This window comes from Schistocerca piceifrons, chromosome 8, assembly GCF_021461385.2.
Source record: "Schistocerca piceifrons isolate TAMUIC-IGC-003096 chromosome 8, iqSchPice1.1, whole genome shotgun sequence".
NCBI lineage: Eukaryota > Metazoa > Arthropoda > Insecta > Orthoptera > Acrididae > Schistocerca > Schistocerca piceifrons.
The window spans coordinates 358,987,568-359,000,770 of NC_060145.1; positions in this window are offsets into that span (position 1 = coordinate 358,987,568).

The following is a 13,203-nucleotide window of genomic DNA, read 5'->3' on the forward strand; positions in this document are numbered from 1 at the left end:
CTTTTTGCGTGACACAGAGAAAACATGAAGTACCGCCATTAAGTGCTCATTGCATGAGTATTGTATATTGTATGCGTGATTGCTGAATAATTTGTTGACATCCATGCTAACAGGCAACATTGCATAAATATATGAATAATCTGCTGGACATATATAGCACTAAGATGTAAACATGACCTAACTTTGTTGAGTGCTACTAACCAAAATATGCCTTCTCATTGCATGAAAGTGATTCAGTGTCGAGGAAGTGGTTTGTGAAATGGAATAATATGATTAATCAGTTTATAGCTATAGCATGAGAGACTTGGTCATTGGTTCATCTTGGGACTGTTTTGAGTGACCTTTCTGTATAATTTCCTAGTGTGTAGTCATTTCGGTATATTTCAGGTACTAATAACATAGCAGCACATGTGAGGGAATGCTCAGAAGTGTTTTACTATGTATAGTATTTCCTTTACAGATATCATTGATGTGGGTTTACCTGTATGAAGGGCAAGTGTGCCATACTTCATAAAATCATTTTTGTGCAATGTGTGCTTTGATCAAAGGTTATATGTGGCATCATTTGGCGGCTGTTTCACAAGTTTGTATCCACCTATGGACATGAAGTGATGATGTAATTTCTGAAGACTTGTTTCCCTTAGAGGTGATTTAAGCAAATGTGAATCTATCAACAGGTGCTAGTTGTAGCTGTTCAGGCAAAGCATCAACTAGAGCATTCATGATTTAAGGAAAAATGTCATTAGTTTGTCATTGATAGAATATGGTAGTAACTGCTGCATCTGTATTGTGTAAGTACTGGTATAAATGGTAAGTAATTTTTATAGTGTGGTAATTGATGTAGTGTGAAGCAGGTGTGTTATGCTGAGTTGGTGTGTTGCTGACTCTGTGGTGGAGGAATAAGTGGATGAAGTGCTAAAAGAAAGAATTCCATTTCGTTGTTTCTGTGAACAGATGCACTGTTACATGCCTTTGTGACTGTGTGCTGTTGTTTCATGGAATGTGTTACAGTGTGGTGTTGTCTGTGCAAACACCCCTCTTTCTGTCTCACTGTCTTCCAACTGAAATGGGCATGTTTATTGAGACAAATACATAATTATCAACAGAGGGCAGTCACTTGACTTACTGACAGTAGTTGTTGATGGTGCATGATGTCCTGAGAAAGATAGAGCACTGTGCAAATGTTGTGGATGGTTTGTGTAAGGTAGTTTCAGAATATTGGCAGTGTGGATAGTTGTAGACTGCCTTCAGGCATGGTGCCCAAAGATCATTGATATACTACATGGCTGAGAAAGAAAATGTTCCAGGAGGATCAAAGGTGAATAGTGTCATACTGTAGTAACATTAAATGTATTTCTATGTTTGAGAGTATTTGTTTGAGTTACAGAAGGTGTTATTTTACAGATTAGATCTATGTATGTAATTATTTCTGCACATCAGTAACATCAGCTAACACTGTAATATTTTTTGTGCCTCTTAGGATAAATAGTCATAATTTGAATGATGAGATTCACTGTGCTTATCTTTGAAGGATATGGAAGGGCTGTATGTTCAGGAATCAGTTGATCACAGCATTGGTTAAGCATCTGATTTTGTTACACTGAAACAGTGCTTCCCATGTGGTGGCATAAATTTGATTTGAGCATAGTTGCTTGGTTGTGTGGTTTGTTGTACGAGGTTCAATCAGACATGCTATGACCCTCATTGGCATGAGAGGTTGATACACTTGCATTACAGATTGCTGAATTTTTCTTGAATTTTTGCTGAACTGTTAGCAGCTGGAATGACAGTATTCTTTTATGCTTTTGTTATTTTACCCTCTTGTAAGGGTCACTTTGTATTAATTTGTTTTCAGGGGAAATGGTTGTGGGTATAAGGGAGGCTGTATTACAGCGTACATGTTGGAAGCAGCAAGAAAAACTGCAAATATTCAGGAAGTTACCAGAAAACATACATTTAGGAAAGAATAGTTTGAACGACTGTGACGAAATTCCATAACCTGCCAAGGGAAGGTGGTTAATAAGCAGTAGGAAGACACAGGAAACCAAAAAGAAGTGTTTATTACAACCATAGGAGACAGAGTTAATAACAAGGGAAATCTACTTCTTAACAAAAATAAAACAACTTTTCAGTCACTAACAGGCCGTTGTCTGGAACTCTCACTGAATAAACATAGTGAGACATGAAGACTGTGCCACAGATAATTCCTAACCATGGAGGTGGGGCAGTCAGCGTAGATGGCGGACAACTACGTCTCGGGATATTGGTTGGAAGTCGTTGACCCCACTGCAGTGTCTTCCAAAGACACTGAATGATGAGCTGCTAAAAGGTGGTGCATGGATTGGTCCAGAGCTGCAGTGGAGTGCAATGCTGAGTATTTGGCTTGCACTACCCTATATACATGGGACATGGAGGAATTCAGGCCGATCCGGATTTGCACATGCGTCACTGCAGAGAAATAGGTCCCTGGCATGGAGAACCTCTGGTGGCACTTGTACTGCAGTCAGTTGTTCTTGTTGTGATTGACACAGTCTGAGGAAGCAACACCTTGTACATATACAACTGTGTTGTGATGATGCTGTGTGTGAGGGGTTGCTAATAGTTTAGGTGAATGTTGGGTAAATGGCAAAAATGATAGTATATGTTAGAAATGACTGGAAGCAGACTGCCTGAAGAAGGGTCTGCTAGCTCCAAAAGTTTGCAAATTACAAAAGTCTTCTGTGGGTGTGTTCTGCTGTAGCTTGGTGAGTAGATTTTTTATCTATCTAATCAAATAATTTTGTCAACGAATTTGGTTAATGTGCTGCTGTGTCTTCCATGACTAGGAGAATGTTCACCTACATGGTATGTGTAACTTCTTGCATTGCATGTAATTTCTGCCTTATAGTGATATGAGATGCTGCATATGAAGCAGAAAAAAGTTAGCCATGTTTGACAGTCTGTTAAGTACAACTCTGTTATGATTTGTTTCAAGGAAGTTGCATGAGGAAATTGATGTTGATTAAAGCAAACTCATTCTTTCTCTGCTAAAATATTGTTGGTTTTTCGTAAGGTAGTATCCAGTTTTTGTGATTGGAAGTGGCAGATATTGTTTCAGGAAAATCGTGTGTGCTGGGGAAAGAGGACTTAGGTGTTGAAACCATGATGTTTTATGAAATGTATTTACTGGAACAGGTGTCGTGGAGAATAAATATATTTTGTTGAAATTTGTGTGATGTTTGGTAGTAAATATCTCTCTAATTGCTATAGTCAGAAGCAGGCATATGTTGCAAAGTTGATGTGTTGATGAGTTTGTGTTGGAGGAATAACTAGATGATGTTCTAAAAAATAAAATTCTGTTTCAGGTTTTGTATGATCAGATGCATTGGTACTTGCAGTTGTGACTGTTGTATGCTGTTGTCTCATGGATTGTATTGTAATGTGCTGTTCTCTGTGCAAACACCTCTCTCTCTCTCTCTTTCGGTCTTCCAACAGAAATGAGCATGTTTATTTAGACACACATGTAATAATCAGCAGTGGGCAGTCACTGATAATGCAAGAGGTCCTAAGAAAGATAGCTAACTGTGCGAAAGATGTATGTGGTTTGTGTGGTTGCAAAATATGGCAATGTGGATAGTTACAGGAGTTGCAGACTGCGTGTAGGCATTGATGCCCAAAGATCATAGACATACTGCATGGTTGAGGACGGTCATAGGTGAACGGCATCATACTGTAGTGACATTAAATGTGTTACTGTTTTTGAGTTACAGAAGGTGTTATTTTGCAGAGTAGAGGTATGTAATTCATTAGTTCTGCACGTCAGTAGCATCAGCTAACGCTGTAATATTTCTAGTGCCTCTTAGGATAAACACTTACAATGTAAATAATGACTTTCACTGTGCTTAATTTTGAAGCATATGGAAAGGATGTACATTCAGGATTCAGTTGATCACACCATTTGTTAAGCCTCTGGTTGTGCTACACATAAATAGTGCCTCCATGTGCAGGTACAATTTTGATTGGAGCATACTTACTTGGTCCCATGCTTTGTTGTATGAGGTCCAGTCAGAAATGGTATGCTAATGTCAATCACTGGCCTGATAGTTACAATGCACTTGCGTTATGGATTTGTTAGTGAGTATGACATACAGTCGGACACGCTATGCTATGCATCACTGGCATGAGAGGTATGATACAGTTGCATTATAGATTGCATTTTTTTCTTGCATTATTGCTGAATTGTTAACAGCTGGAATAACAGTGTTCTTTTATCCAATTATATATAACTCTTTTGTATGAGTTGCACTGTATTCATTATTTTCAGAGGAAATGGTTGTGTTCACAATGGGAGGATATGTTAGAATATATGTATTGGAAGGAGCAGGAACAACAGCAAATAGTCAAGAAGTTATCAAAAAAACATACATTTAGAAGATAATGGTTGGAATAGCTGCATCAGAATGATAGTATGAGTTTGAAAAGATGGGAAGGAGATTCAGCAGGATGCGGGAGAAGGATGAGAAGCTGTCAAAGAGTTTGGTTAGTTTCCTTTTGTGTTACCCGTGGCTGAGACTTTGTACCCAGGCAATGTGTATAATTTGTTGCATTGCATGTAGTTTCATCCTTATAGTGCTACAAGATGTTGCAGATCAAGCAGAAAGATTGCTCATGTTAATGACACTCCTTCTCTGTTGTGATTTGTATTGGTGAAGTGGCATGAGGAAATTGATTGTGATTGCTGTTCATTAAAGCAAGATAATTCATTCTCTGCTAGGGTATAGTGAAGATTTTCATTAGGCAGTATCGAGTTTTTGTGGTTGGAAGTGGCAAAGTTTGTTTCAGTACAAATGTGTCCAGAGGAAAGATGACTGTTGCTGCTGGAGCCATGATATTTTATGTAATGTATTGGTTGCAACAGGTGTCATGAAGAATTAGTGTATTCCTGAAATTGATATTTACATAATAATGTAATAAATGATTTGTACATGGTGGAGCAAATAGGTGACGTTTAGAACTGAGTTTCAGGGAAATAAGAATCACAGTAGAGGAATGGAAATTCAGTACTAATGACCACCATTCACCTTTTTGCATTTTTGGATCCTGACAGCATGTTGCATAAGGTGGATCAAAGCTGGATTGATGGAACGGCTACAGTCTCATCCAAAATATTCTTCTGCAGTTCTTGAAGACTATGAGGGTTCCTGTGATACACCTTAGACTTGATGGCTTGCTATGCTTTATCACACACTGACAAATCATGTGACATGAGTGGCGAGCTAGTTCTGCGACTAGATTGACCTCTGATCAGTAAGTGTGTGCCAAGGTTTGTCCAGCTCTATAGGCACTTACTCCATCCTGTTAGATGGAAATGGAGGTCATTTCTGCCCAGTTAATGTTGCTGCAAACATACGTCGAAATGTATCCAGTCATCGGGCCCACATTTATTTGCTCCACCCTGTATTTACCTATGGTTTAAATTTCAGTGAGAGTAATATGTAAATTGTGTTACCTGATTTTGTCTAATGGTAGTTCGTGTATAAGTGTCTATTACTCCATTGATATTGTCATGCTGTGAAGTAGAGGTAGCATGTAGGTTGCAGAGTGAGGGATTGGAGTGAGTGGAGAAGGGAGAAATTCCAATTGGTTAACACAGAAAAGAGTGTAATTTTGTTTAAAAAGCAGACATCAATTGTATTTAGCTGTGTGTAAAAGAATCTTTTTTTCAGGTCAATTGCAGCAGCACTTGCTGTTTGAGCCATGTTCCAGGGATGGAATTAATATTAACTGAAGGGTTGTGGTGCCATTCGTGCCTGTTATATGTAGTTCTTAGCAGTTACGATGTTTAACCTGTATAACTAAAGTAATGTTGTGCATTTGGGTTACAAATGTGTATCCGTTAGTGCATGTGGGGAAGTGATTAGCATATGAACTGTTTATCCAGACTGAGGATTGTTAAAATGTACCTCAAACCTGATGGCCCGCTAAGCGAAGTTACCACACACTAATAGGCAAAGTGACATGGGTGGCCAGCTTGTTCCATGACCAGATTGACCTCTAATAATGTCTGTGTCAAGTGTGAAATTTACATTAGTGCTCCGGCTGTATGGGCATGTACTCCATCCTGTTGAAAGGTAGCACAGGTCATTAATTTCTCAGTTAATGCTTTCACAAATATCTGTTGAAATGTATCCAATCATCATGGCCACTTTTATTTGCTCCACCCTGCATTTACCTGTGGTTTTAATGACAGTGAGCTCAATTCTGGCAGTGCTTGTTGTTTGAGCAGTGTACAGAGATGAATCAATATCAACTAAAGCATTTTGGCACCATTTCTGCTGGTTATATGTCATTTATTGCAGTTACATTGTTTCAGTCAGTGTTAACTTAGTAATGTTGTTCAGTTGAGTTAGAAATGTTTGTGCATTTGAGAATGTGATTAACACAGGAACAGTCTGGTGCAGGGTGCTACTGGGAGTTATGTCTGCATCTTTTTGCATGTTGCAAAAGTAGACATGATGTACCACATCAAGGGCTCAATGCATGAATACTGCATGGGTGATTTCTCCTATATTTTGTTGAGATACATTCTAAGAGATGGCACTGCTTTTGGATGATTAGTCCCGTATGTAAGAATAATGTGTTGGGTGTGTGTCTCACTAAGGCCTAAACTTGATCTAACATTGTCAAATGCCCTTGCTGTTGTGAAACATAACAGTATCATATAATCAATTAGTAGCTACAGTGTGAGAGTCTCGTTCATTGGTTTGTCTTGAGATTGTGTTTTGAGTGTGCTTTTTCTATAAATATAACTTGCAAATGTGTAGTCTTTTTGATATGTGTCACATACAAATAACATTGCAGCAGCAGAGAGGGAATGCTCTGAATTGTTTTAATGAGTATATTACTTGCTTTATAATGGAAAATCCAGGATGAAAGTAACAATATTAGAGAAGTAGCTACTCAGCATCTCCGCTATGTGGTGAGTAGCAGCTTTCCTTCTCTAATATTGTTACTTGCTTTACAGATATCAGTGACGTGGATTTACCTGTATGAAGGGCAAGAGTGCCATGTTTTATAAGTGGTAATTTTTGTGGAATGTAGTAGTTTTTAATGTGATGTGAGATGAATGTTGCATGTGGCAGCATACGGCAGTTGTTCAACAAATTTGTACCCGTGTAGCTGCCATGAAGTGATGATGTAATTATTGAGTGCTTGTTTCTAAAATGTTAGAACTGACATATGCAAATGTGAATATATCAGCAGGTGCTTGTCTAATGAGCTAGGACAAGGCACACATAGCATTATTGATGCAGGGAAAAATGTCATCAGGTTGTCATTGGTGGAATAAATTAATAACTACTGTCTACACTGTATTTGTATAGGTAGAAACAGAAAGTAATTGCTTTGATGTGGTAATTCTATAGTGTGAAGGAGAAGTCTAATGCTACCTTGGTGTGTTGGTGACTTTGCATTGAAGGAAAAAATGGATGATGGCTAGAAGATATAATTCTGTTTCACTGTACATTTGACCAGATGCATTGGTACTTGTAGCAGTGACTGCATTGTATGCTGCTGTTTTGTGGATTGTAGTTTAGTGTGTTGATATCTGTATCATTGCATGTAATTTCATACTGATAATGATACCAGACACTGAGCAGAAGCTGGAAATTTACTCATGTTATGATGCTCTGTCAAGAGCAACTCCATTGTGATTTGTTTCAGTGAAGAGGCACGAGGAAATGGATTGCGATTGCTGTTGATTGAAGCAAAATGATTATGTACCTGTTAAGGTATACCGATGGTTTTTTGTTAGGCAATATCCAGTTTTTGTGGTTGAAAGTGGTGGAGTTTGTTTCTGGACATATGTGTGCTGAGGAAAGAGGACAATTGCTGTTGGAGCACTGATGTTTTGTGTATTGTATTGGTTGCAACAGGTGTCATGGAGAATTAATACATTTGGCTGAAGTTGATATTTATATGACGATGTAAATGTTTTGTAGATGGTGGAGCAAGTAAGTGTACCGAAGAACAGAATTCCAGGGTACTAAGAGTCCTAAAAGAGGAATGGAAATTCAGTACTAACTTGACTATAGCAGATATTGAAAGTGACCACCATTAATCTTTCTGCATTTTTGGATCCTGATAAGGTGACAATGGTGACCAGCTTTTTCTGTGACCGGACTGACATCTGTTAACATCTGTCAGGTGTGAAGCTAGTGTAAATACGCTACAAGGTACTTCTGGCGGCATGGGCATTTTTTCCATCCCGTTGGAAATAGCTGTAGGTCAATTCCTCCTCAGTTAATGTTGTCACAAATATATGGTGAAAATTTCAAATCTTCCGGGCCACTTTTATTTGCTCCGTCCTGTATTTAACAATGGTTTTGATTACAGTTGAATGTAAATAAAGGAAAAGGGAGTATGCAGTGTTTGGAGAAATATTGGTAAGCATGTAGAGTTTTTATATACTAGGGAGAGAGTATTTTTGTTTAAAAAGCAGACATAATTGCATTTGGCTATGTTTGAAGCATGTTAATTATGGCAGCACTTGTTGTTTGAGCACGTGCTTCTGGCATGTATTAACTCAAGGGTCTTGGTATCATTTGTTCCATTATATGTGGTTGTTTACAGTTATGCTGTTTCAGCCTGTATCACATTAGTAATGTTGTGCATTTGGGTTACAAATGTGTATCCCTTTGTGCATATGAGTGTGTGAATGACATAGGAACAGTTTGGTGCAGAGACTATTGGGAGTGATATCTAAATCTTTTTGCATGATGGAAAGGAGATGATGATCAACCACATTAAGAGCTCAGTGCATGAATATTGCATGGGTGATTTGCTGAATAATTCATTGAGTTCCATGGTAAGAGACTGACTGTGCTTTTGCAAAGTTTGGTGTCTGTTAATATGAGAATAATTTTTTGAATGTATGTTTCAGTATGGCCCAAACTTGGCCTAACATTTCAAAATGTTGTTATTCAAAGTACGCCATTTTGTTGCATGAAAATTTTTTTTGTGTTGACGAAGTGGTGTAGTGAAATGAAAGAGTATTGTGTAACCAGATTGTAGCTACAGGGTGAGAGTTCAGTAATAGGTCCATGTTGGGGTTGTGCTTTGAGTGGTCTTTCTGTATATGTATAGCTTGAAACTGTGTAGTTGGCTTGATATGTGTCAGGTACTAATAACATAACAGTAGGTGAGAGGAAATGGTCAAAACTATTTTAATGAGTTGAGTTCTTTAGACTCTTGCTAAACCGGCCATCCCTTGCACATATGGGTGCTGATTTAGAGGAAGTGTTGGATTGTTGAGAGTGTCTAAAATTTAGTGTAAATACATAGGGATTGTACTTTATGAAATGAAAAGATACATTAATTTTTACAAAAAATTTTGTCCTTGAGTGCGTACATGTGTATTAGTATCACTAGACATTCACTATGAAACATATCCCATAGTTTTGGTTGTCACTGTGATGATAAGCAACGGTAGTATGCTTCATCACACAACGGATTTACAAGCATTTCATAGGTCCTGCAATGTTTCTGATTGATGCATAATGTACTCCAGAAAGACGTCTAGAGTTTCAGCACTGGCAGTTTTATCCTCATGTTCTCTCTTCCTATGTCGTCTTCTTCATCAGTTTCATCATAACTTTCCTGTGAGTTTGTGATTACCCCTTTTCTGCTAAAGTTTGGTCATAAATAGTTGCTCGTCCAACACAGTTGTCAGCAACAGTAGTTTTGAGTTTCTGCTTGTGGTCTAGCATAACGTGTTTCCCTTTAGAAGCCATGATAATGATTCATAAGGAAAGCCACAGTTTCAAAGTGTACAGGACTGTTAAACATTATAATTAACTAACCACATGGTTGCAGACAAAATTTCATTACTGTAGGTGTCATTTCAGATTGAATGACTAGAAGCTGGAAGTGTGCTGGATTACTGAGAGGCCAGATTACTGAGGACCGTATTAGTGAGAGTTTAGTGTATTTGCTTTACAGATAGCAATGATGCGGATATACCTGTATGGAGGTAAAGTTTGGCGTACTTTATGAGTAATGGTTGTCGAATGTGTACTTTGAACAAATTCAATGGTTTTTAATGTGATGTGAGAAGAATGTTGTATGTGCTGCCCTTTGGTGATCGTTTCACAAGTTTGTAGCCACCTAGTGGACATGAAGTGATTGAGGCAATTATTGAAAATCTTGTTTCCCAAGAGTTAGAACAGACCAAAGCAAATGTGAATATAGCAGCAGGTGCTAGTCATATCGGCTAGGACAAAGCATTATCTAAATTTGTACTGATGTAAGGAAAAATGTCATAAGGTAGTCCTTGGTGGAATAAGTAGAACTGCTATGTCTTTGTTTTGTAAGTACTGGTAGAAACATTAATTACTATAGTGTGAAGCATTCATGTGATGCTATATTTGTGTGTTGCTGATTTTGCCTTGGAGGAATAACTAGATGATGTGCTTGTTGTTGTTGTGGTCTTCAGTCCTGAGACTGGTTTGATGCAGCTCTCCATGCTACTCTATCCTGTGCAAGCTTCTTCATCTCCCAGTACCTACTGCAATCTACATCCTTCTGAATCTGCTTAGTGTAGTCATCTCTTGGTCTCCCTCTACGATTTTTACCCTCCACGTTGCCCTCCAATACTAAATTGGTGATCCCTTGATGCCTCAGAACATGTCCTACCAACCGATCCCGTCTTCTGGTCAAGTTCTGCCACAAACTTCTCTTCTCCCCAATCCTATTCAATACTTCCTCATTAGTTATGTGATCTACCCATCTAATCTTCAGCATTCTTCTGTAACACCACATTTCGAATGCTTCTATTCTCTTGTCCAAACTATTTATCGTCCATGTGTCACTTCCATACATGGCTACACTCCATACAAATACTTCCAGAAATGACTTCCTGACACTTAAATCTATACTCGATGTAAACAAATTTCTCTTCTTCAGAAAAGCTTTCCTTGCCATTGCCAGTCTACATTTTATGTCCTCTCTACTTCGACCATCATCAGTTATTTTGCTCCCCAAATAGCAAAACTCCTTTACTACTTTAAGTGTCTCATTTCCTAATCTAATTCCCTCAGCATCGCACGACTTAATTCAACTACATTCCATTATCTTCGTTTTGCTTTTGTTGATGTTCATCTTATATCCTCCTTTCAAGACACTGTCCATTCCGTTCAACTGCTCTTCCAAGTCCTTTGCTGTCTCTGACAGAATTACAATGTCATCAGTGAACCTCGAAGTTTTTATTTCTTCTCCATGGATTTTAATACCTACTCCGAATTTTTCTTTTGTTTCCTTTACTACTTGCTCAATATACAGATTGAACAACATCGGGGAGATGCTACAACCTTGTCCTACTCCCTTCCCAACCACTGCTTCCCTTTCATACCCCTCGACTCTTATAACTGCCATCTGGTTTCTGTACAAATTGTAAATAGCCTTTCGCTCCCTGTATTTTACCCCTGCCACCTTTAGAATTTGAAAGAGAGTATTCCAGTCAACATTGTCAAAAGCTTTCTCTAAGTCTACAAATGCCAGAAACGTAGGTTTGCCTTTCCTTAATCTTTCTTCTAAGATAAGTTGTAAGGTCAGTATTGCCTCACATGTTCCAGTGATGTGCTTAAAAGGTATAATTCTGTTTTACTGTTGGTGTGAGCAGTTTGTAATGTCCCCCCCCCCCCCCCCCCCCCTCTCCTTCCTTCTTCCATCTATTATCCATATTGAACAATGCCCAGTCCAAGTAATTAACATGCAAATTCTTTTATGAAGATTTGAGAGGAGCAAAGATCACAATAAATTTTCAAGTTTACTTAACTTGTCATCTCGAGATGACTCCAGTTCTTCTTGTCTAGGTGCCTGGTTCTTGAAGCTAACATCGGGTCCTCACAACTGGTTTGAACTAAATAAATTGGGAGATTGTTGTTGGAGAATTTTTTTATGTAAATATTTTTCCACTTATTTTCTCACATTTTAGTGTATCATACAGTGTTTTGATTTATCATATTAACAAAGCCAAAATAACATTGTTCAGACCTATTGTACAAAAAATACATCTGATCACATCAGAGGCAAGCTTACAAATCTCACTCTCTGTGGAAATAACAATATTCCAAAGGGTTTACAATTTGTCTTATTAAATGTAGTTGTTTTCTTTACATTATTAATTTTTATTATTATTTCATAAATGATTCCAGAAGTAAACAAAGGAAACAGTAAAGGACTGTGTAATTAATAATACAAATTTTAAGTGCACAAATAATTCATAATTTCAAATGTTTCTAAAAAAAATAATTTTAACTGTAAATTCAGAACTAAAGTAATTCCTTTTCATAAAATTTAACTTTAAATATAAGATACTGTGTATAAAATCATATGAAAGTATTCAGAAAAGCAATTGAGATAATATTAACCTGTCCAAAATTTGAAAAATGATACTGGTATCGATGACTACTGCCTAGGAGAAGTAATGCTAGATGAGGATGCCCCATTACAAGTTGATCTTCTGATGAGACAAGCTGGGATATTTTTACTTCCTTTTTTGCCATATGCCTCCTTAAAATTCGTTTTTTTTTTTTAAAAAATTAAGTACCATTAACATATGTGAATATAATCTGCATTTTCACAAAAGAGGAAGGTTGGCCGTCAGTCTTAAAGAATACAACACCAAATCTAATTATGTGCTTAGTTTTATGTATGTAATTGATGTTCTAATTAATTTTGACTTAATAGATAGTGTCTTTTTGTTATAGGGTGAAATCACTAATAGTTTCATAACTTAAATTCTATTGTTGATGTACAAACAAATATATATTCTGTAATAATTATAAACATTTGGAAGTCAAAACACTAGCATTCTTTAAGTATTCATTTGGCCCTACTCAAAAACATGTTAGCAAAGCCAGCCCTTAATTAATTGCAAAGTAATTAAGTTTTGTCAAAATTATTGTTTGTGTAATGATATTTGTTAATTTAATCATTTAAACAAATAATTCGGCCTAAACCTTGTAGTAGAAGAAACAGTTAAAAAGACGCACTCTTTCAATGTATTCATTTAATGAGTTAAGTTTTGATTGTGATTTCTGTAAATTAAACATCGAACAATGTGTAGTTTCAGCACCTATTATTGTGAGGATATATAAGGGCCCGATTTTTGGTCCCAAGACAGTCAGTCCATGGCCAAGTTTCAGACGAAAAACCTGTGTTGGT